Consider the following 24,257-nt stretch of genomic DNA (forward strand, 5'->3'; position numbering starts at 1 on the left):
CTACATTCTGAGTGGGTTACATGTAGGGTCCTCCGTAATCTCCCAGCACAAATGGTCCTGGGTTTTCCATGGTTGTCCAAGCACAACCCGGTGATTGATTGGAGAACTCAGGACATAGTCCAATGGAGTGGTTTTTGCCAGGACAATTGCTTGGCCACATGTGTGTCCGCCGTGACGCCCAGCCTTCCGGAGGCTTTGCAGGATTTCGCGGATGTTTTCTCTGAGAAGGGTTGCTCAGAACTGCCTCCACATAGAGCCTATGACTGTGCGATTAGGTTAAAACCCGGGGCCAAATTACCTAAGGCCAGGATGTTTAATATTTCTGGTCCAGAGAGACAAGCTCTGAAAGACTACATCGCGGAGAGTCTGAGCAAGGGACACATCCGGCCTTCGTCCTCGCGTGTAGCAGTGGGGTTTTTCTTCATTAAGAAGAAAGATGGGGGGTTACGGCCGTGTCTGGATTTCCGGGAGTTAAACCAGAATACGATCCGTGATCCATACCCGATGCCTTTGATCCCTGATTTGTTCAACCAGGTGGCGGGGGCAAAGTGGTTTTCCAAGCTTGACCTCAGGGGTGCGTATAACCTCATAAGGGTCCATCAGGGGGATGAGTGGAAGACGGCCTTTAACACTCCTGAGGGTCATTTTGAGAGCCTGGTTATGCCATTTGGGTAGACAACCGCGCCTGCTGTTTTCCAACATTTTATTAATGACGTATTTGCTCATGTCCTGGGTAAATTTGTGATTGTATACCTGGATGATATCCTCATTTATTCGAGCGACCGGGACATTCATTTAGAGCATGTCAGGCAGGTGTTACAGTTGCTCCGTGAGAATAAGCTCTATGCTAAGCTGGAAAAATGCTTATTTTTTGTTCAGGAGTTGCCTTTTTTGGGATATATTGTGTCCGCCGCAGGGTTTAAAATGGACACCGCTAAGGTGCAAGCGGTGCTACAATGGGAAAGGCCTGATAATCTGAAAGCGCTCCAGCGGTTCCTTGGGTTTGCTAATTATTATAGGAAATTTATAAGACACTTTTCTACTATAGCCAAACCGCTGACGGACATGACAAAGAAAGGTACCGATCTGACTAGCTGGTCTGAGGTGGCGATACGTGCATTTGAGCGTCTGAAGAACAGTTTTGCTTCAGCCCCCATTCTGGTGCAACCGGACGTGTCTAAACCTTTTGTGGTGGAGGTTGATGCGTCTGAGGTGGGAGTGGGGGCAGTACTGTCACAGGGCTCATCTTTGAGCGATATGCATCCATGCGCCTACTTCTCCAAGAAGCTGTCGCCGGCCGAACGGAATTATGATATCGGCAACAGGGAGTTGTTGGCCATCAAATTGGCTTTTGAGGAATGGCGACACTTCTTGGAGGGGGCGGCTCACCAGGTCACAGTCATCACCGACCATAAGAACCTGCTCTATCTGGAGTTGACCAAGCGTCTGTCTCCTAGGCAGGCTCGCTGGGCATTGTTTTTTACACGTTTCAATTTTCTGGTGACTTACCGTCCCGGGGCTAAAAACACCAAGGCGGATGCCTTGTCCAGGTGTTTTCCGGGGGGAGAACCTCGGGAAGATCCGGTACCCATCCTCCAGGAAGGTGTAGTGGTTTCGGCTCTCACGACTGAGGTAGAGGCGGAGATTGCCGAGGCCCAAGAGGAGGTACCGCCAGGACTTCCCGCCAACAAATCATTTGTACCCCTTCATCTTCGTCTTAAGGTGTTGAGGGAACATCACGACTCAGTACTGGCTGGTCATCCAGGGGTTAAGGGCACCTTAGAGCTGGTATCGCGTCGTTTCTGGTGGCCCAAAATCCGGCAGGACGTGGTCTCGTACGTGGCAGCTTGCATCACGTGCGCTAGGGCCAAGTCGCCCCGAGCCCGTCCTGCTGGCACGCTACAGCCTCTGGGGGTACCTAATAAGCCATGGACAGAGATCTCCATGGATTTTATCACTGACTTGCCAGTCTCGGCGGGGAACACGGTCATCCTGGTGGTGGTTGACCGATTTTCAAAGATGGCGCATTTTGTGTCGTTGCCTTCCTTGCCCAATGCAAAGACGTTGGCTCAGGTGTTTGTGCAGGAGGTGGTCAGACTCCACGGAGTTCCGTCGGACATAGTATCTGATAGGGGAACTTAATTTGTTGCGAGGTTTTGGAAAGCTTTTTGCTCACTTTTGGGGATCAAGTTGTCACATTCATTGGCGTTTCATCCACAGTCAAATGGTCAAACTGAGCGCATGAACCAAAATCTGGAGCAGTATTTACAATGCTTTGTGTCCGACAACCAAGAGGAGTGGACTACTTTCCTTCCTCTGGCCGAGTTCGCGTTAAATAATCACCGTCAAGAGTCATCGGGAGAGTCTCCGTTCTTTTGTGTTTACGGTCAACATCCTCAATTTTGTACCTTACGTCAGGGTGACTCGGGGGGGGTCCCGGAGGAGGACCAGCTAGGAGCTCAATTATCATCGGTCTGGAGGAGGGTGAAACAGCAATTGTTGAGCATGAGTGCGAGGTACAAAAGGGTGGCTGACAGTAGGCTCTGTGGACACGACGCCGATGCCACCTCCGGTCATGGTGGATGGCGATTTAGAGTTTGAGGTCTCCAAGGTAGTGGACTCTCGAGTAGTGCGTCGTACTCTTCAGTATTTGGTACACCGGTGGGGGTATGGTCCGTAGGAGAGGTCTTGGGTACCAGCCTCGGACATACATGCAGATCGGCTGGTCAGTTCTTTTCACCGTCGTCATCCGGACAAGCCGGGTCCTATGAGTCTCGAGGACCCTGGGGTCCCTCATAGAAGACGGGGTACTGTCATGTCGGACGCTATTCACACCACAGCGTCCGGCAGGCAGAGGTAGTTCCACCTCCGGCCACTATAGCCTCAGTGGCGCCGGCTTGAGTTTCTCAGGCTATCGGGGGTTAATCTAGCTGGAGATCAGGTTGGATGTTTGGTCACGCCCACGGTCTTTAAATAGTCGTGCTGGCCTATGGGCGTCGCCGATTATAGCTTGTGTGTCATACCAAGTGGTTCCGGTCTGGAGTGGAGGTGTTGGAGAGAGAGAGAGATTCATATCTGGTGTCGTATGATCCATTGTTACCTTCTCGCCTTCCCATATTTGTGTTTTGTTGTGCCCTGTTCACATTACTGTATAGTCCTGTGTGTATGCGGCGCAGTGCAGTTTAAGTTCTCCCTGTCTGTCTTTATTGTTTGGGGCTTTGGTGGTTTGTCTCCTCACTGGGTGGAGTGTGGAGGGTTAAGCTTAGGGCTGAGCAGGAGATAAGGAAAGGGTGGAGGCTCAGGCATTTGCACCATCAGCAAAAACCCTGAGTTGAGGGTCAGACAGGGTTTCCCCTAGTGAAAGGGACACCACAGGTGCCCCGGGTATTTCTGCCTTAGTTGACCTAAGCCCCGTGTGACAGTGTGATACTGACTGCTGAGCCGTGTATCTATTCCTATCCTGTGTGATACTGACTGCTGAGCTGTGTATCTAATCCTATCCTGTGTGATACTGACTGCTGAGCTGTGTATCTAATCCTATCCTGTGTGATACTGCCTGCGGAGCCATGTGTCTAATCCTCTCCTATGTGATACTGACTGCTGAGCTGTGTATCTATTCCTATCCTGTGTGATACTGGACTTCCCCTGCAGTCTGTGTCAGAGGGTGGTCTGTGTTGGCACGGTAATAAATTGTGTGGTTTCCAGCTTTACAGAAGGACGATAATACCATAGAAATGATAAGAATAATAGGCCTCAGTTACCACAACTGTCTACAAAGAAAACTGTTGCTGATAGCAACCAATCACAGCTCATTTTTCATCTTTTAAACAGCTCTGGGACAGCGTGGCGAGTTTTGAGTGGCGACTTTTATGTGGTGAGGTTGGTGTATGTGTGGTGAAATGTGTGCTGAGGGTGGTATATGTGTTGGAGCACGTGATAGTGTGTGGCGCATCTTGTGTGTGCGTTCATATCCCCGTGTGTGGTGAGTATCCCATGTCAGGGCCCCACCTTAGCAACTGTACGGTATATACTCTTTGGCGCCATCGCTCTCATTCTTTAAGTCCCCCTTGTTCGCATCTGGCAGCTGTCAATTTGCCTCCAACACTTTTCCTTTCACTTTTTCCCCATTATGTAGATAGGGGCAAAATTGTTGGGTGAATTGGAACGCGCAGGGTTAAAATTTCGCCTCACAACATAGCCTATGATGCTTTCGGGGTCCAGACGTGTGACTGTGCCAAATTTTGTGGCTGTAGCTGCGACGGTGCGGATACCAATCCCGGACATACACACATACATACATACACACACACATTGAGCTTTATATATTAGATTAGGGATTTTAAAACATCTGAATCTTATATAAAAAACATAGCATTGTGTCACCTTTTTCTGAAACCTTTAAATCTTTTAAATTTTCTATTGATGGAGATGTGTCAGGGATTTTTCTTTTTTTTGGCATGGTGAGCTGCACTTTTTAGTGATGCCAATATGGGTTACATATAATGTTTCAATATACTGTTATTGCATCTTGTTATTGGTAGAGATGTGATGATGAAAAAAACAGCAATTCTGGCATGTTTATTTAGTGTTATATTTTCATAGATCAGACTTTAATGGACACAACGATACCAAATAAGTAGTTTTGTTCTTTTACGATCTCTTTATTTTTCGGTTTGAAAAAAAACAATGATTCACATTTTTTTTTTTAATAAAAACATTTTTTAGTAGATTTCACTTTTTTTTTTTTAGTCCCCATAGGGTACTTGAGCCTACAATCATTTCAATCCCTTCTATCATATATTGCAATATGTCAGTGTTCCGGTATATAGTGAAAATAGTGATCTACCATGAAGCCATTGGTGTACCCAAAATGGCAACAATGGGACGTTCACAAGATTCCTGGCAGCTATTGAATTGCATCTGTACCCCTTGATCAGTTACAGTTAGTAAGAAATTCCTTAACTACTGACATAAATGACTGAAAACACCAATTCTATGTTTAAACAGTAGCAATTGGAGCTAGCTAAATCTCCACCGTAAGGGCTCATCCAGATGACGTTGCATCACACTTGCACCAATGTTATTCTACGGGGCTGTGCACATCTGATTTTGTTCGCTGCATGCCCGAGTTTGATCTCATATTTGGATAGCATCGGTCATGCAAGTCAATGAATGCATAGAAAACATCGAATTGCACTCGGATGAGAGACATTTTTTTCTCCATCTTCTCATAGTGTGCTCAGATTCACCCATGTGAGATAATCAAATCATACTATGCCCACTCTGATCAAACTCTGATCAGGGTGTAATGTGCGTAATGTGTGGAGCAGGCGAAGGATCCTGTGATTTCCAATTCAATTCAGGTGATTGAATTGTGTTCCTCAAGTGACTACATCCGTTAGAAAGCACAACTCCATACATTTTGTAGCAGCTATACCTCATGTTTCAGCTAACTCAAATGGAGACATCGGATATCGGGTTTTGTCTGGCAAAGGTTCACGCGAGCATATTAGAAAATTGTCTGATTTTCTAGAGAAGTGCAAAGTATCCGTAAAAATCAGACTCTATATGGACAATCCAAATGGTACTCGATTTTTTTTTTTACGCACCCATTAAATGGACGAGTCTAATCCGAAATATGGGAAAGACTTTCGGTTGATGTGAAGAAAACACTGACTTGTTGAATATCATTGGTTGGGGTGTACTCAGACCGAAATTCCGTCAGGTGAAAATAGGAAGAGGTTGTATCAGTCACTTCAGCACCGTAGAGTCTTGAATTAGCCAACCATGGAGATGATGGAAGTGGGATCCCACCGATCCGATATTGTTGATGTCTCCTAAAAGTACTAGTTCCTGGAAAATTATTCTTTTGGTCACTGGCCAGATTTATGATTGGCTATCATCTGAGACTCAAGGTGGGGGGCTTGTTCCGAGAACCCCTGTTATGATACTGATTTGTTTAACTCGGAGTATGGAAGGGGTCTATTTTCCATTGTCAATCTCTGTTGATTGAAACAAAGAAAAATCCTCATCTTCAGACAAAAAGGGGCAAATATTGTCTATGATTCAGTAAATGCTTGTTGCTTGAAATCTTGCTGTGACTTCCTGCTGGGAGAGGGGACACAGAGCTGTTCTGACATTCTTTTCTATAAGAGTAGATAACTTACACATTATATGTCTGAGTATTTTTGTCTTTTTTAGGGGTAACCCTGAACTCCACCAGCCTTTTTTTTTCTGTCCACAGATAAATGTTTAGTTGATAATACTGCTCTCCAAAACATGCTTTTTTACAGAATAATTTTCAAGTGTCCAAAATTCTTTCTAAGTAGTTTTTAGATGAGAGCACTCGAGGTAAACTCAACGGAGAATAAATCAGAAAACTCTTAAAATAATTGCGTACAACTTGTTTTTTAAAAGGGGATAAGAAGATGATAATCATAACATCGTAATGACAGACACCTAGTGGATCGGGACGTGATCAGAATGACTACGATATTACCTAATTTTTGGATGGGCAGCTTTACGCACAGGTAAATTTAATGCAGCTTCAATCTAAAAACAAGTGCAATGGAGACTTCCATAGCTGCAATAAATGTTCACATTACCATATTTCTAAATGGTATAGAAAAAAAATCTATTTCTTTTAGGGGATCGGACAGTTCTGAGGGGGAGGTCACGGGGCTGTGTCATAAAATATATCGACACATAAATAGAAACATGTAAAAAACTATTTTAATTTTGCTTTTGTTATAAATAATATATCCTATAATTCTGTTTCCACCAAATGGTGCATGGAAGTATAGCATGAGCCCAATGCCCAACTAAAATGTACCTATACAGTGTACATAGTTATGTAGGTTGAAAAAGACACAAATCCAATAAGTTCAAACTTTCCTCCTCTATAGTTTGGTGTCATCAGAAAAGGCTAACATCCCATCAACCACAAGGTCATTAATAAAAAGAATTGGTGTTAACACAGATCCTTGTAGTACCCAGAGATCCTCTGGTGTGTATCTAGGTTTTCCGGCACCCTGGCCAAGAATTCCGTTTAGAGCCCCCTCCCTCTACATCATGAGGCTTGAGTAGTCGTCAGGTGACCGCTCATTCATTTGAGATTTGCTGAAGAAAAGCTAATTGTCAGGTTACTGTGAGTATGAAAATCGCATATGAGTGAAGTTTCCATGTGATAACTGCTGGAGCTAGCAAGCAGAGCTGAATCGTGACAGTGAATATATTACACGCTGTTAGGATTGTCATGCTACAGGGCTTAATTTTATAATTAAAGGGCTTGTCCAGGTTTGTGATCAAAGTCTGCAACAGGTGACTGCAGGCTTCTGAATTATCATAGCGCATGCACTGCTCACTTTTAGGATTCTCCCATGACGGCAGCAAGAGTAGACGGTTATGTGACCGCAAGTATGCGATTTGCAAACTTTTGGCCACATTCCAACTAGATATGTCTGGCTGTGCTCTCACTGCCTGCAGCGGACAATCCTGACAGGGTGCAGTGCTCACTGTTGCAATTCAAAAATATACAGTCACAAAGAGTAACTGCAGTCTTTCATCACAAACTTGAACAACCCCTTTAATGCTCATGACATAAATAATGTTTGACAACACTTTATTAATTACACATGTGTAATCGTTGCCCACCCCCACCATGCAGGAATGCCGGCATACTCAATGCCCCAGCCACGTGGCGTTGTCTCTGCCGTGTTCTCTACTTCCTAGTTTGTGTGCACTCCGCACCTTCAAACGGAGAGCCTGATGCATGAGTGCGCTCTCCTGCTCTTAAAGGGGCAGTAAAATGCCCTCAGCCTGTAGCTGAGAGACATTTAGTATAATTGTGCACCTGCAGGCTGGCTCCAAGCCAATTGCTGAGATGCATCTGGTATAAAAGACTCCGTGCCCCTTAGAGAGTTAGCAACACATTTAGTCAATAGCTAGTGTGATGTTCTACCTGTGAAATTGTGAGGTCCTCTTGTCCCAGCATTGCCACTGTCCTGAATCCAAATCCCTGGTCTCGATGTGGCCAGTGTCCTGAACCTGAAATCCTGGCCCTGGTGTGATCATTGTCCTGAACTTAAATTCCAGGTTCCTTTGTGGCCAGTGTCCTGAAAAAAAGTCCCTGATCCTGGTGTGCCAGTCCTGACCCCGAAGTCCCTGGTCATGGTGCTGCGAATGCCTGAACCTTGTCCCCCGGTCTGTGTTTGACCAGTCCTTAATCGGAAGTCATTGGTCGTAGTGTAGCCAGTGCCTTAGCCTCGCCTCCTAGTCCGTGTGCGGCCGGTGCCAGTACCAGTATCCAAAACCCATGTGTCTGTACATGTCCCTCTGAATATTCCATGTATTTGGACTGCGAAAACCAGTCTTCAAATCAGCCCAGTTTGAATGTTGTCCTAATCAATGTCAGCGAATGCAGTTGCAGTACTGTGGAATGCATAGAAGTGGTACCTGGCGGCTACCTGCAACCAAACCTGACTCCACCATCAGGAGCTCCAGTGAACACATAGTAAACACTTATTTACACCCCTTACTAGGCAGAACCAGCCCAGTGGCACAGTGGGTCCATGAAAAATGTGCCACCTGTGGGCGTAACAACATGTTTCACATAATCTTTCAAGGTATGGATTGTTACATGTGTACAAGATAACAACCAATAACAGCACAAGAATACACCATCAGAACCGGTGTAAGGTGGTGGCTCCCTCTTCTCCTTCTCTGTATGTAGTCCCCCATCAGGTGCTCCTGCAGTGGGTTCTGCATTGATGTATGTGCAATGTTTACTATATGTATTAATGTGATGCCATGTCTGTGCTGTATTTGACCTGTCTTAATGTTGTATCATTGCAATGTATGTATTAGTAGTTTAGGTATAACAAGGAGTTAACTCAAGGGGCTGGGTCAGCAGCCACCCAGCAGACAGGAAGTCCCTGTCTGCAGTTCAGAGCCCAGGCAGGACTGCTTGAGTCAGGACGTGTGTCCCTGTCTGGGACAGAAGGGACCCCCCATCTGACGAATATGTGTGTCCCCTGTCTGGAATGGAACCAACCTCCTGGCTGGGGAGAATATTGACTGCAGGACTGTCGGGCACCGGGACTGAATGTGTGCCTCACCAGAGACTTTTAGCTCTGGAGCGCTTACTGGGAACTTTGGACTCTGCTGCTGCAGCCGTGGCTGTGACTATCGACAGAGCAGGAATTCTATGTCTCTTGTCTATTTCTACATTCTCCTTACTAAAATGCAAGTTGCCAATGTTGGGCCCTATACAGTGTGAAGTGAGGTTCATCTGGAGGACGCCGTCCCATCATGGAGAACAACCGCAGAATTGGGGTAACCAACTGTGACTCGGGGCTGGGATCCGAACTGTTTATTCATGTGCAAGGGGCCAAGGTGCTCACTGACTAAGACCTAGTGGACTCAGCTATGACTACCACACTGTGCCACCTTGTTACACCACCATCAGTAAAGAAATACATCAGTAGAACCTCCATCAGTACAGAACTGCAGCATCACAACCCTCATCAGTACAGAAATACATCATCAGAACCACCAGCAGTATAGAAATACATCATCAGAATCACCATCAGTACAGAAATACATCACCAGAATCACTAGCAGTACAGAAATAAATCACTAGAACTCCCATCAGTACATGAATACTTCGATAAGACCACCATTAGTACATCAGTACATCATCAGGACCACTATTAGTACATTAATACATCTCTAGGACCACCATTCTAGGACCACCATAAATTACTTGAACCATGATCAGTACATGAGTACTTCACCAGAACCACCATCAATTCATGGTTCATTAAAAGTAACGCCAGGTCAGACCCATATATATTTATATTGCATGAGCCTGCAACTCCCAGCATGTCCTTAACAATGGTAAGAAATGATGGGAGTTGTTGTTATCAGTCATCACCAGAGTGCGGACCATACAGGAACCACAGTACTGATGACAATTAGTCAGTATTGCAGATAAACATTTACATCTAGCTACCTCTTAGATGATGTTGTCTCTGATTGAAGTTGTTCTCTTTCTTTTCTTCTTCTTGTGCAGATGGAATAATGACTTTTCTCATCCACATCTCATCTCTGCAGACTTTCATCTTCTCCGGTCTTCTGCAGCACAACCCCTCACGATGCCCTTAAAAACAGAAGTGACATTAATTCACCTGAATAAAAAATATCTGCCCTACGCTGTGCACCTGAATAAATAATTGCTGCTCGTTGTTTTTCCTGCACAAAAAAAGACCCACACACTGTCCGGCTTATGGTACATGCCCTCCACACTTCCCTGATCTGGTAACGCTGCTGACCTTGCCCTGACCAAGAAGTGCCAGTGGTCAGGGCTTCAATTGTACTCGCATCTGAAAGACGTGAGTACAATTGATTGCTGGGAGCCGGCACGTGGAATATTCTGAGTCGGCTGTCAGCTTGACAGCCTGCTCAGAGATCTGCTGACTCCCCCTATGGAGGGTGGAAAAATTCCCCACCTTGCCCACCTTAGATACAGTGTTCTCCTGCCTTGTGGTCCCCGCTGTTCCCAATACAGATCCCAACTGTCCCTAGTGCAGATCCTTATGGTCCCCACTGCTCTCATTAGAGATCCTTGTGGCCCCCACTGTTCCTGCAACAGATCCTTGTGGACCCCACTTCTCCTGGTACACTTCTTGTTGGACCATACTTCTCCCGGTACAGATCCTTGTAGTCATCATTGCTCAGATTACAGATCTCTGAGGTCACCACTGCTTTTAATACAGGTCATTGTGGTCCCCACTGCTCTCGCTACAGATCCTGGTAATCCCCATTGATCCCAGTACAGGTCTTTGTGGCCCCCAGTGCTCCCAGTACAGATCCTTATGGCCCCATCTGGTGACGTAAAGGGGTATTTCTGTCACCAAGATGCTATCCCAATATGTAGTAGGTGTAATGATAATAATATTAGCAAATATCTCCAATTAGAAATGTAGTATAGTTTTCCTGATTCGTTAGGTCTCTTTCCTCACGTGCAGGCATTGCAGAACCTTAGGTATCTTATTATCTTATTTGATAATAATATTATTATTATTACACCTACTACATATTGGTATAGGATCTTGGAGATGGGAATACATCTTTAACTCCATTTACAAAATGTGCAGAATTTCCTGTCCCTTAAAAAGTTTTTTACCCTTATGCATATAGTGTCCCATAGTCCCAGTTTCTGGAGTTTCTAGACCGCTCTATGGTACAGTATCAAATGCCTATGCACTTCAAGGAAAAAAGGGCAAACAATGCATATCTGAATAAAAGATGTCCGTTTATTGGTATTAGAATAAAAAAAGGCAAGATTGAGCATGAGTCACATGATAGACAAAAAACATCACCGAAGGGGAGACCATAATGATGATGGCAAGAGGGAATATATGCTGACTTTTTTAAATGATAAATAAATCCCTGTAGGACATTGTACAATATATAGAGAATACAAAAATGATTCATGAAAAGAATATAGAAATAGTCAATAAAGTGCACATTCAATAAATACATTGATTATGTATCAGAACAGTATGGTGTGTACCCAACAGTGTATTTGTCAGTGCCTGAATAAATCAGAATAAATACACATATAAATATACAGTATACAAGGGAACATCATGTGTATGAAAGAATTACAATGGCAAGAAATATATAATTGCACTGTGTATTCAAAAGCAAAGTGACTCCAAATAAAGAGTGTGCATACTCATGACAAGTCTCCCTTCCAGGACTGCTTTAGCCCCGACGCGCGTTTGATATCACCTTTTTCATTTTTATTCTTGCTTTCTATATGCATACTAATAAACAGACATTTTATGAATATATGGATTTTCTACTCTTTTTTCTTTGTAGGTTTTAGTAATATCTTACGCAGATATTACGCTTTTACCTTGCGCTTCACAAATTTCCGCCAAACCAATTCTCCCATGTGTTCTCTTTTACCCTCCTGACAAAATGGTGTATCTGTCGGCCTCACCACACTCTGTACCCTATAGTCATCATGCTCTTATTAGGCCTCAGCACCTTCAGTGTGATTGTCTCCGGAAAAGACTGTAATTCCTTGGCAGGTCATAGCACCAAGCATGCAATGGCCCAATGGGGAGTCCTTGCAATTCTACAATTGTATATTACAGAGCTGTAGGTCCTTTATTGAGATTTTGTCTGGAAACAATAATTTGTCTAAAACAAAATAAAAAAATTCCTGATTAATTTTCTTTATTATTACTATTTATTATGGAACAAGATGACAAGTAAACCTCATTCTTATGTTTATAATGAACTAGCTGAAGAGCCCGGCGCTGCCCGGGCATAGTAACTACAGTTTGTTATAACAAATTATAATGATTATATCTATATATATATATAAAGCTGAGTGTAGAGCCCCGCCCACTCCACATTCACTATAATATCCCACATCATCTCGTCAAACCCACCGGACTACTACCGCTAATATCCCACATCATCCCATTAGTAAGAGCCTCCGGACAACTACCACTAATATCCCCACATCATCCTGTCACAGCTGCCGGACTACTACCCCTAATATCCCACATCATCCCATCAGCCAGAGCTACCGGACTACTACCCCTAATATCCCACATCATCCCATCAGCCAGAGCCACAGCACAACTACCACTAATATCCCACATCATCCTGTCACAGCCGCCGGACTACTATCCATAATATCCCACATCATCCTGTCAGCCAGAGCCACCAGACTACTACCCCTAATATCCCACATCATCCCGTCAGCCAGAGCCACTGGACTACTACCCCTATTATCCCACATCATCCCATTAGCCTGGGGTCAGAACCAGAGCGCTGAGTGGAACTGTCCTAACTTCCATACCAGGGATCCCTTTAAGAGAGGCCTGGGGTGAGAATCAGAGTTCTGAGGGATTTACCCTAACTTCCATATTGGAGATCCCTTTAAGAGAGGCCTAGGGTGAGTACCAAAGCGCAGAGTGGATTTGCCCTGACTTCCATACTGGGGATCCCTTTAAGAGAGCCTGGGATCAGAACCAGAGCGCTAAGTGGATTTGCCCTGACTTGCATACAGGAGATCCCTTTAAGAGAGCCTGGGGTCAGTACCAGAGCATTTGAAGGCAATTGCCCTGACTTCCATACCGGGGATCCCTTTAAGAGAGGTCTGGGGTCAGAACCAAAGTGCTGGATGGATTTGCCCTGACTTCCATACTGGAGATCCCTTTAAGAAAGGCCTGGGGTCAGTACCAAAGTGCAGAGTGGATTTGCCCTAACTTCCATACCAATGATCCCTTTAATAGACCCTGGGGTCAGAACCACAGAGCTGAGTGGAATGGTTTTAACTTCCATACCAGGGATCCCTTTAAGAGAGGCCTGGGGTCAAAACCAAAGTGCTCTGTGCTCCTTTCTGTGAGGCAGACAATGGCTGGGAGCTTATGTTCCCAGGGATGCCAGATTTATCCAACCAAGTCAGTGTCTGCTGAGGTGTTGTCAAGTGGGAAAACTTGCTCATAGCAACCAATCACAGCTCAGCTTATTTTAACCAGCTCTGGTGAAATGAGAGACGCTTAGGCCTCTTTCACACTTCCGTTTTTGATAATCAGTCAAGATCCGCCAATTTTGAAAAAAAACGGATCCGCCATTTTTCTTTGCGGATCCGTTTTTTTCCCCATTGACTTTCATTATTGGCGGATCCTGACTGATTGCCGCCCGTTGCACCCGTTTTTTTGAGGATCCGCCACAATGTTAGTGTCCGTCAACATCCTCAAAGATTTCCAAACGGAGCTTGCAACGTTATTTTGACCGGCGGATCCTCCAGACACTGAATTAACTCCAAATTCTGTCTGGGTGCCGGACAAAAAAAAAATTCTCTCTCACTCTTTCTCTCTCTTTCTCTCTCTCTCTTTCTCTCTCTCTTTCTCTCTCTCTCTCTTTCTCTCTCTCTCTCTTTCTCTCTCTCTGTCTCTCTCTCTCTCTCTCTCCTTCCCGGCCAGCGGTTCCTTTACATTTCCTCATTTTCAGGATCCGTCTGAAAACGGATCCTGTGTCATCCGTTCACATCAGTTAAGAACGGATCCGCTTGTCTGCCTTTTAGGCGGATTTTAACTGATGCAAATAACTGAAGTGTGAAAGAGGCCTTAGTGATTGGTTGCAAGGAAAACTGTTGCTCATAGCAACCAATCACAGCTCAGCTTCTTTTAACCAGCTCTGGTGAAATGAGAGATGCTTAGTGATTGGTTGCAAGGAAAACTGTTGCTCATAGCAACCAATCACAGCTCAGCTTCTTTTGAACAGCTCTGGTGAAATGAAAGATGCTTTGTGATTGGTTGGTGATACACATACATACATACATTCAGTTTTATATATATAGATTTTTTTTGATTAAATAATTTAGCCTTGAGTCTAAATCATCACATACGACAGACAGGTCATGAAAGCAGAGGAAGAAAAGGAAGATAGTCTATAGCAAATTATCAGCTTCCATAATGTTTAACAAATAATGTTTCCATAATGTTTAACAATTACAATACATCACCCTACAAACTTCAAGAGGTTGTGCAGTATTAAAAAATATGTAACTGGCTACATCCATTAAAGGGAATCTATCAGTAGGATGAACCCTCCCATGCTGTCTATATGGGCATGCAGATCATAGGAAGCTGAATAAAATGATACCTTGATATCTGCGATTTAGCCATATTTTTCTAAATATGTAAATAAGATGTTAAGATCTATGGGTATTCAGAGTCGTGTAGATCAGGAGAGCAGAATGTTCATCATATGTCTCACACTGGAAATAACTCCTTTAATTTACATTAATCTCTGGAGGCGGATTCTCAGGGAGATCTATTTCAGACCCATAGATCTTAACAGCTCATTTACATATTAGGAAAAATGTGGATTTCTCTGGAATAAGATATCAGATCAAAGATATGAAGGCATCATTTTATTCAACATTCTTAGGCTGGTTTCACACTTGCGTTTTTTTTGCACAAAAAAACGCATGTGTTTTTTTCCTATACTTTACATGGGTGTGCATACACATGCGTTTGTACGCGTTTGTATGCGCATGCGTTTTTTTGTAGTGTGCGCTCGGGCGCACAAAATGCATCCTGTTGCATTTTTTGTACGTCCGACTTGTCCCAAAAAAACGCATGCGCACGCAATGCGCACAAACTTCACCCAAACACCCATTATAGTCTATGGGTGCGCTGATGTGCGCATGGTAATGCGCACGTCAGTGCAAAAAAGCATGCGTTTTTTTAAAACGTGCGCAAAACCGCAAAAAACTCACACAAACGCATGATGCATTTTTTATGTGCGCTTGCACTGCGTACGGTGCGCAGCGCAAAAAAACGCAAGTGTGAAAGTAGCCTAAGGCTATGTGCAAACGCTATGGATTCTGCTGCGGTTCTGCAGCGTTTTTGGCCCAGAGGAACTGCAGCAGTTCCGCAGACATGGTACAGTACCATGTTACCCTATGGGTTTTAAAAACCGCTGTGCTCACGCTGCATTTTTTTCCGCGTGGTTTTGCTGCGGTTTATAAACCGCAGCATGCCAATTATTTCTGCGGATTCCGCTGCGGTTTCACACCTTTAACATAGTAAAGGTGTGAAACCGCAGGGGAAAACCACAGGTCAAACCGCAGGAAAATCGCAGGTCACTTTACCTGCGGTTTTACCTGCGGTTCTACGTGGAAAAACCTGCAGGTGAATCCACAGCGTGTGCGCATAGCCTGAGACCTACATGTCCATATAGACGGCTTAGGAGTGTTGATACTACTGACAAATTCCCTTTAATGTGAATGGATCAGAACTGCAATGGAGAATACAACCTGTAGACAGGGGTGGAATTGTTTTTGGAAAAAAAGTGGTCTTTTTTTTAATCCTACATTTAAGTGCCCACAATGAGTTCTTGGAGAGTTTTTGACTCTGCGCATTTTAGCTGCACAAAGAATGCAACTTCTTACAGTTCCAGCAGAGTGTGTGGGATTATAGGACCTTCATGCCCACTGTGCATTTCTTAGTCAGCATAAACTGATCTGCGATGCGTTGAGTTTTATGCGCACATACGTTTTTAGGAAGCAGGCGTAGCTAGGGTTTTAATTCAGGGGGGGCGAAACCTCTGAGTGGGCCCCTAACCAGGTAACCTTTATTACAACTGGGTGACGTACCCTAATAGTGGAGGAGAACCTCAGCAGATGACTGCGCTGTTACTGAAAATAATCTCTATGTAAAGACCAACCTTGGTATTACCGCCATATGGTCAGTGGTAGATTTCAGTCCTACAGAACATATAAGTGATTACAGCACAGTTACATATAATGACTTACCACTGACGTTCTTTCTGATGGAGTTGTTCATTTCTCCCGTCTTTTCCATCTGGCCCAGATCGACATGACAACTTCTCCAGCCAGGATGCGGCTGCAGAGAATACAACAAAGACACATTTCACGTCTCATATTTTCAGCACTGTCCCCAGTGGGACTATTCCCAACCTGCACAAACTCCTCATCCTGCTGATACCCCAATGCTGAGCCGCTGCTGCCGTATGTGTCCCCATTACTGCACCTGCTGTGTAGTTCTGTGTGACCTCTAAATTCTAAAGCAACCCTCTAGAATATAGCAATGCCGGGTGCAAGGGCCCTAGAAAACAGTGCCCACATTTTGTCCCCTAGAAAGTAATAATACCCTCTGTGTCCCTTTTGACAGTCACAGTAACCTGCGTTCCCCTATAATAATAAGTGTCTACTTTACATTTACCAATGTCCTGAGTCTCCCCATGTACTGCTCCCTATACACAGTATGGTGCTCTCTTATACACAGTATAATGACCCCACACAATATATATACTGACCCCTTAGTATCCCTCAAACAATTTAATGGCCCCAACACTGTATAATGGCCTCATTAATGTAATCTCCACACTGTATGATGGCCCCCTAGATAGCCTCCATAAAGCATAATACTCCAGATTGTCATCAATATAGTGTAATGCACTCCCCATAGTCCTCAATGTAGTATAATGCATTCCTCATATGCAGACTCTATATTATATAATGCATTCCCCGTAGGCCACCATATAATATAATGCACTTTACATAGACAGACTCTATATAGTATAATACACTTCCCATAGATCTCCATATAGTATAATGCACTCCCCATAGGCCTTCATATTGTATAATGCACTTCCTATAGGCAGAATATATTGTTTAATGCATTCCCCATAGGCCTCCATATAGTATAATGCACTCCCCATAGGTCTCCATGTAGTATAATGCACTCCCTATAAGCCTCCATATAGTGTAATGCACTCCCCTTAGGTCTCCATATAGTATAATGCACTCCACATAGGCCTCCGTATAGTATAATGCACTCCCCTTAGGTCTCCATATAGTATACTGCATTCCCCATAGGCAGGTTCTACAGTATAATGCACTTCTCATAGGCAGGTTCTATAGTATAATGCACTTCCCAGAGGCAGACTATATAGAATAATGCACCCCCATAGGCAGACTCTATAGTGTAATGCAGCCCCTAATATAATGAACCCCCCATAGGCAGACTCTATAATATAATGCAGCCCTTAAAATAGTGCACCCACCATAAGCAGACTCTATAGTATAATGCAGCCCTTAATATAATGCACCCACCATAGGCAGACTCTATAGTATAATGCAGCCCTTAATATAATGCACTACCATAGGCAGGCTCTATAGTATAATGCACTCCCCATAAGTAGACTCTACAGTATAATGCACTTCCCATAGGCAGACTTTATAGAATAATGCACCCTGTTATGATTAGGTCACCAAGGAGGATAGCCGGGGAATAAGCTAGGCAACCAGAAAACCAGAAAGGTTGGTAACTAAGCGGATTGCAGACCCCTAAACTAACAACACAACTAGAATTAGCCGTGGGACGTACCTACAATGCCCTAGATGCCTCGGCACAGCCAAAGAGTTAACTAAGCCTAAAGCAAGAAAGGGGAAAGCTAAACTGCCCCGGTGTAGAACCCCAAAGGAATAGATAGCCCCCAAACATATATTGCCGATGAGGCACAAATGCAGGCAGAAAATAGAGTAAGAAAATGATGGGGCCCAAACTGTCTAGATAGAACAGGACAGGAAAGATACTGTCTGCAATCACGCAAAAAACCCTAAGAAAAATCCAACACGTCTGATATGCAAAAATACTGAGGCCACACAACCTCTCCCCCACTAGATCAGCATTCTGGTCTGAACTGGAAGCAAAAACAAAAGATACTGATATAACAGGGGACTAGCAATACTGAACAGACTGACATAAGCTGTGACATATGGAATGGGGTCCAGCACTGGTCCAAGCCGGGAACAATGCTGAACCCACAGAGCAAAGCAGAAATAATAATAATAATAATTTTTATTTATATAGCGCCAACATATTCCGCAGCGCTTTACAATTAAGCGGGGACATGTACAGACAATAAATTCAATACAAGTTAAGATAATTTAAACAGTGACATTAGGAGTGAGGTCCCTGCTCGCAAGCTTACAATCTACAAGGAAATGGGGGGGACACAGTAGGTGAAAAGTGCTTGCTAATTCAGGTCTGGCAATTATAATAAATAGGGATTTTCATATAAAGCTGCATGATCCGGTCATTAGTCCGTGTGTTTAAGTGCAATAGTCAATTATCAAGTGCAGTTATCGTGTGCATGGAGGGTGTGGAGACAGATGAATAGTAGGGTGCAGATTCAGAATAATATTTGGAAGGAGGGAACAGGGCAAAGTTAGTTTACTGAGTAGTTGATGCGGTAGGCTTGTTTGAAGAGATGGGTTTTCAAAGCGCGCTTGAATAGGTCGGGGCTAGGTATCGGTCTGATCGTCTGGGGAAGTGCATTCCAGAGAGCTGGAGCAGCACGAGAGAAGTCTCGGAGACGGGGGTGCGAGGTTCGGATTACGGGGGATGTTAATCTTAGGTCGTTTGTAGAACGGAGGGCACGTGTAGGGCGATAGGCAGAGATGAGAGAGGAGACATAATGCGGTACAGAGCAGTGGAGAGCTTTGTGGGTGAGAGAGATGAGTTTATACTGGACGCTGTAGCGAATAGGTAGCCAGTGTAATGACTGGCACAAGATGGAGGCATTGGTGAAGCGGCTGGACAGAAATATGACCCTGGCTGCCGCATTCAAGATGGATTGGAGAGGAGAAAGTTTAGAGGGAGACCGATCAGAAGAGAGTTGCAGTAGTCCAGACGAGAATGAATAAGAGCGACAGTATGAGTCTTAGCAGTTTCAAAGGTGAGAAAAGGTCGGATTCTGGAGATGTTTTTAAGATGCAGGTGACAAGAGCGAGTGAGTGATTGGATATAGGGAGTAAAGGAAAGTTCAGTGTCGAATATGACCCCAAGACAGCGGGCATGCTGCTTGGGAGTTATGGTTGAACCCTCCAGGGTTATTTCGATGTTAGGCAGAGTGAGGTTAGTAGAGGGGAGAAACACAAGAAGTTCAGTTTTGGAGAGATTTAGTTTCAGATAGAGGGAGGACATGATGTTAGAGACAGCAGACAGACAATCCTTGGTATTTTGAATTAGGGTAGGGGGGATGTCAGGGGAAGAAGTGTATAATTGGGTGTCATCAGCATAGAGATGACACTGGAACCCAAATCTGCTGATTGTTTGTACAACAGGGGCAGTGTAAAGAGGAGGGGGCCTAGGACTGAGCCCTGCGGGACCCCTGATAGCAAGGGGACGAGGAGAGGAAGAGGAGCCGGCAAAAGATACAGTGAAGGAGCGGTCAGAGAGGTAGGAAGAGAACTAGGAGAGGGCTGTGTCCTTGAGGCCTATAGAGCGGAGCATAGTGAGGAGGAGCTTGTGATCCACAGTGTCAAATGCGGCAGAGAGATCCAGGAGAATCAGAAGGGAGCAATGACCTTCCGATTTAGCTGTTATTAGATCATTAGAGTGTCAGTATCTAGTCCTGGAATCTGTTTCTCTTGCCCTTAGACTTGCCCTTAGTTAACATGGATCTTGATGTTTCCACGTCGGCCATCTTGCTTCCTGCCAAAGCTGTATATAAAGCCAGCACCTGCTCTGATTCATTGCTTGTGTATTATGTATTGGACTTTGTGCCTCTGCAGTCCCAAGCCTGGACTTACTATCCCTGTTGGTCCTCTCTTAACGGCGGAGTCCTCTGCCAACCTGCACGTCTGGATCCCTGCCTGCTGACCGAGTGATTGCTGAACACTTGACTTCAGGAACCTCTGCCTGACTACACCTGCGGTGAAGTAAGAACTCCAGCCAGCTAGTGTGTTCCTCCGCCCTGCAAGAGTCTGTGTCTTGTGCCCGCATTGCTCAGTGACTTTGCATGCTGTGTCGCAGAGTATCAGCTCTGCTATCATATTGACTGAACATTTATCTGGACTTATATGCTATATTGCATTCAGATCATTAATACAATATTGCTTGCGCAACCCACTGTGTCTGTAGTCTCTTTGACCTAGCCACTGGTGTCCAGTTGTATCCACTAGTATCGTGACAGGATACACAAGCCTTAAAAATGGATGCCGCTGGGTCAGAGACTTTAGAAGTGCGTGTTAAGAAGCTAAATAATATCACTGCCACTGTACACGCTGAAGTGCAGACATGGAAGAGCAGAATAGAAGGCCTAGAGGGGCAGACTAAATATGATATACAAGTACTCAGTCAGACCCTTCAGGAATTGCGTGGCCGAGTTGCGGCTCTGGAGGCACAATCTCAGGCTTCTGTTCCTACCATCCCCAAACTACCGCCATTTAGGTTTGGTGGCGACCGAGACAAGTACCGTGGGTTTCTGAACCAGTGTCGTTTATACTTTGCTGCACATGTCACACAGTTTCCTACAGACCGATCCAAAGTATTGACTATCATCATGTTGCTGACTAATAAGGCCCTTGCCTGGGCAAACCCTCTGATAGAATCACAGGATGCATGTCTGAATGACTTCAATATGTTTATCGCCGCCATGGGGCAGATGTTTGACGATCCGAACCGTGGCCTTACAGCTGAGACGGCCCTGCTGAATTTGCGTCAAGGTAAACGCCCAGTGACTGAGTATGCTATGGATTTTAGAAGGTGGGCTCAGGACACCACCTGGAATAGTGCAGCGAAGTACTCTATATTTAAGAAGGGGTTGTCCAGTTCCATCAAGGACGAGCTTGCACGTGCGGAGGCTCCCACTGCTCTAGGTGATTTCATCAATCACTGTATTCGCCTAGACGCTCGCATCTCCGAACGAAAACTAGAAAGGTGGTCTGAGATGAACCGCAGCAATAAATCGCTTCTTCCTTTCCTTCCTAAGGAGATTCCGGACCCAAGTCCTCAGGAGTCCACACCTGAGCCGATGCAGGTAAATTCCCTACGAAGTCGAGTAAGTGACGAACGGAAGGAATTTCGCTTCAAGGAGAATTTATGTTTTTACTGTGGGAAGTCAGGACATTTTATTATCAACTGCCCCAATCGTTCTCGCAGAACAACCGCAGCCGTGATAGAACGCGACTTCTCTGAATCATACTCCATGACTTCCGAATCAGGGCCACCCGAAATTGCAGCAACCGCTCCTGATTATGACTTTTCAGATATGAACTCTGTTACATCCGAAACGATACTACCCATTAATGCTGTTATTCTATCTTCTGCAGTTTCATACCCTTGCAATAAGAGAAAAGATTCACATTGTTACCTTCCTATCAAGATCTGGATTGACTCCCGTTGGGTGAACAGTTCCGCCATGATAGACTCTGGGGCTAGCGGTAACTTCATGGACACTTCTTTTGCTAGGGAATATGGAATCCGATCACAGAGAAGAGTGTCTTCAATTCTGATGGAGACTGTGGATGGGTCCCCTTTGACCTCGGGGCCCGTAGACCAGCAGACTGAACCACTGAAGGTCCTCATGGGAGATGATCACCAGGAGAAATTGCCCTTCCTTCTGATTTCCTCTCCACATTTCCCTATTATCTTGGGTTTACCCTGGTTGCAGGCTCAAAATCCCATCATTGACTGGGAGACTAAGAGATTGCGCTTCCCAGCTAAAGAGGTAACTTCTGAGAAATCGACTGATCCATCTCCGGCCAACCCATCATCGGACCTAGAGTTACCGGCAGTTTATAAAGAATTTTCGGACGTGTGCGATAAAAAGAATGCAGATAAATTACCACCACACCGCTCTTATGACTGCCCAATCGAGCTTCTGCCTGCTGCTACCATTCCTTTTGGTAATATTTATCCATTGTCCAGTCCTGAGCTCAAGACTCTCAAAGAATATATCGACGAGAACCTGTCTAAGGGGTTTACACGCCCCTCATCCTCTCCAGCCGGTGCACCCATCTTTTTCGTTAAAAAGAAGGATGGATCCCTCAGACCCTGTGTTGATTACCGGGAAATTAACAAGGTAACCATCAAGAACCGCTACCCCCTGCCATTAATTCCGGAGAGAGTTCGTCAGGCCAAGGTCTTTTCAAAATTGGACCTACGCGGGGCATACAATCTGTGACATCGGCGGCTATGCCCGCCGATGTCCCTTCCAGAGCAGCGCGCTCCGCAGCGTTTCCCTACCTGCGCGCCCCCGTCCGGCCTCGCGCCCCTCGTCCACGCTCCCTCACGGCGGCTCCTGGCTTCCTCTCTCTGTCACGCGCGCGCTCCCTCCCCTCCTCTGTCTCCAGCGGTGGGCGGCGCTGAGGGGTCGGTCTGGCACACGCACTTCTGGGGGCTGGTATATTTCAGGCGTCCTCGCTGTTAGGAGGACGCCTGATGATTGTGTAGCAATCTGGCCCCTACAGTTCTTCTGTAGTTAGTCCTATCTCTGCCCATTCTTCCTGCCTGTCTCTGTGTCGTCCTCCCCGCTCTCCCCAGTCGGTCCAGGCCCTCCGGTTCCTCCATTCCACGTCCCGTCCCCTGTCTCCAGTTCGCCTTGTTTCCTCCTCTGGCCATTCCGTATTTAGCCCTTCCCTGAGCCACCTGTCCCTGCTAGTATTTTTGTCCGCTGCTTCTCTAGGCCTTTTGTTTGTGAGCCGTCCCTCTTGGTTCCGGCTGTCGCGCCTCCGTCCTCTGTGGTCCTGCCCCAAACGGTCCCTGTATAGGGGTCGGTCTTCACCTGGCGTGCTCGACCCGGGGGCTCCGGATCCGCGATCCAGAGGGTCCACTCTCTGACATAGTTTTCGTCAGCACTACAGTATCATCAGGCCATGGACCCCGCCGGTGCCGCTGCGGCCACTCAAAAGGAACTGCTTTTCCTAAGGGAAAATCAGACCCGTATCATGTCATTCATGAAGTCCATGGACACCCGGCTCTCCGCCTTGCAAACCGCTGACCCAGCGCATGCACCCCTCTTAGTCAGTCTCCAGCAGGAGCTCGCACAGCAGCGCGATGCGCAATCTCACATTTTGGGGTATATGGCGTCCGTGGATGATCGGCTGCTTTCTTTGCAGTCCTCAGCGGCCGCTTCTAACCAAGCCCGGGACGCTGCCTCTTTCCCTCCTCCCCGTCTTGGTAAGCCGCCTAGGTACTGTGGGGACCCAAAATTATGTAGGGGATTTTTAAATCAGTGCAGATTGCACTTTGATCTTCTACCCCAACAATACCCCACGGACCGTGCCAAGGTGGCCTTTATTATCTCCCATCTAGAGGGGGAGGCGCTGGCTTGGGTGAATCCGTTGTGGGAGAGGGATGACCCAGTGGTGACTAACATCCAGAGTTTTTTGGAAACTTTCCGTAAGGTTTTTGATGAACCCGGACGCCTTGCTTCCTCTACAGAGGCCCTTTTTAACCTCTGCCAGGGGTCCCTTACTGTAGGGCAATACGCCATCCGTTTCCGGACCCTGTCCTCGGAGTTGGGGTGGAATAACGAGGCCCTGGTTGGTGCTTTTTGGAGAGGCCTTTCTTGTAAAATCAAAGACGAGTTGGCCGGGCGTGACCTTCCTACCACCCTTGAGGATCTCATCTCCCTGGCTACCCGTATTGACCTGCGTTTTCAGGAACGCGCTAGAGAGTCAGCCAGGGAGAGGAGGTCCTTTAGGTTATACCAAGCTCCCATTCCGCGCACCGTTGCCCTTCCTAGTAACACTGTTCCCGAGCCTATGCAGGTGGATCGCATCAAGCTGTCCGAACAACGCCGTAAGGAGAGGATGACTAAGGGACTCTGCCTATATTGTGGAGGGGCCAATCACTTCGTCCGCACTTGTCCTGAGAGACCGGGAAACGCATCCGCCTAGGCAGGTA

Source organism: Dendrobates tinctorius, unplaced genomic scaffold, assembly GCF_039654945.1.
Source record: "Dendrobates tinctorius isolate UK_male_01 unplaced genomic scaffold, ASM3965494v1 ptg000021l, whole genome shotgun sequence".
NCBI lineage: Eukaryota > Metazoa > Chordata > Amphibia > Anura > Dendrobatidae > Dendrobates > Dendrobates tinctorius.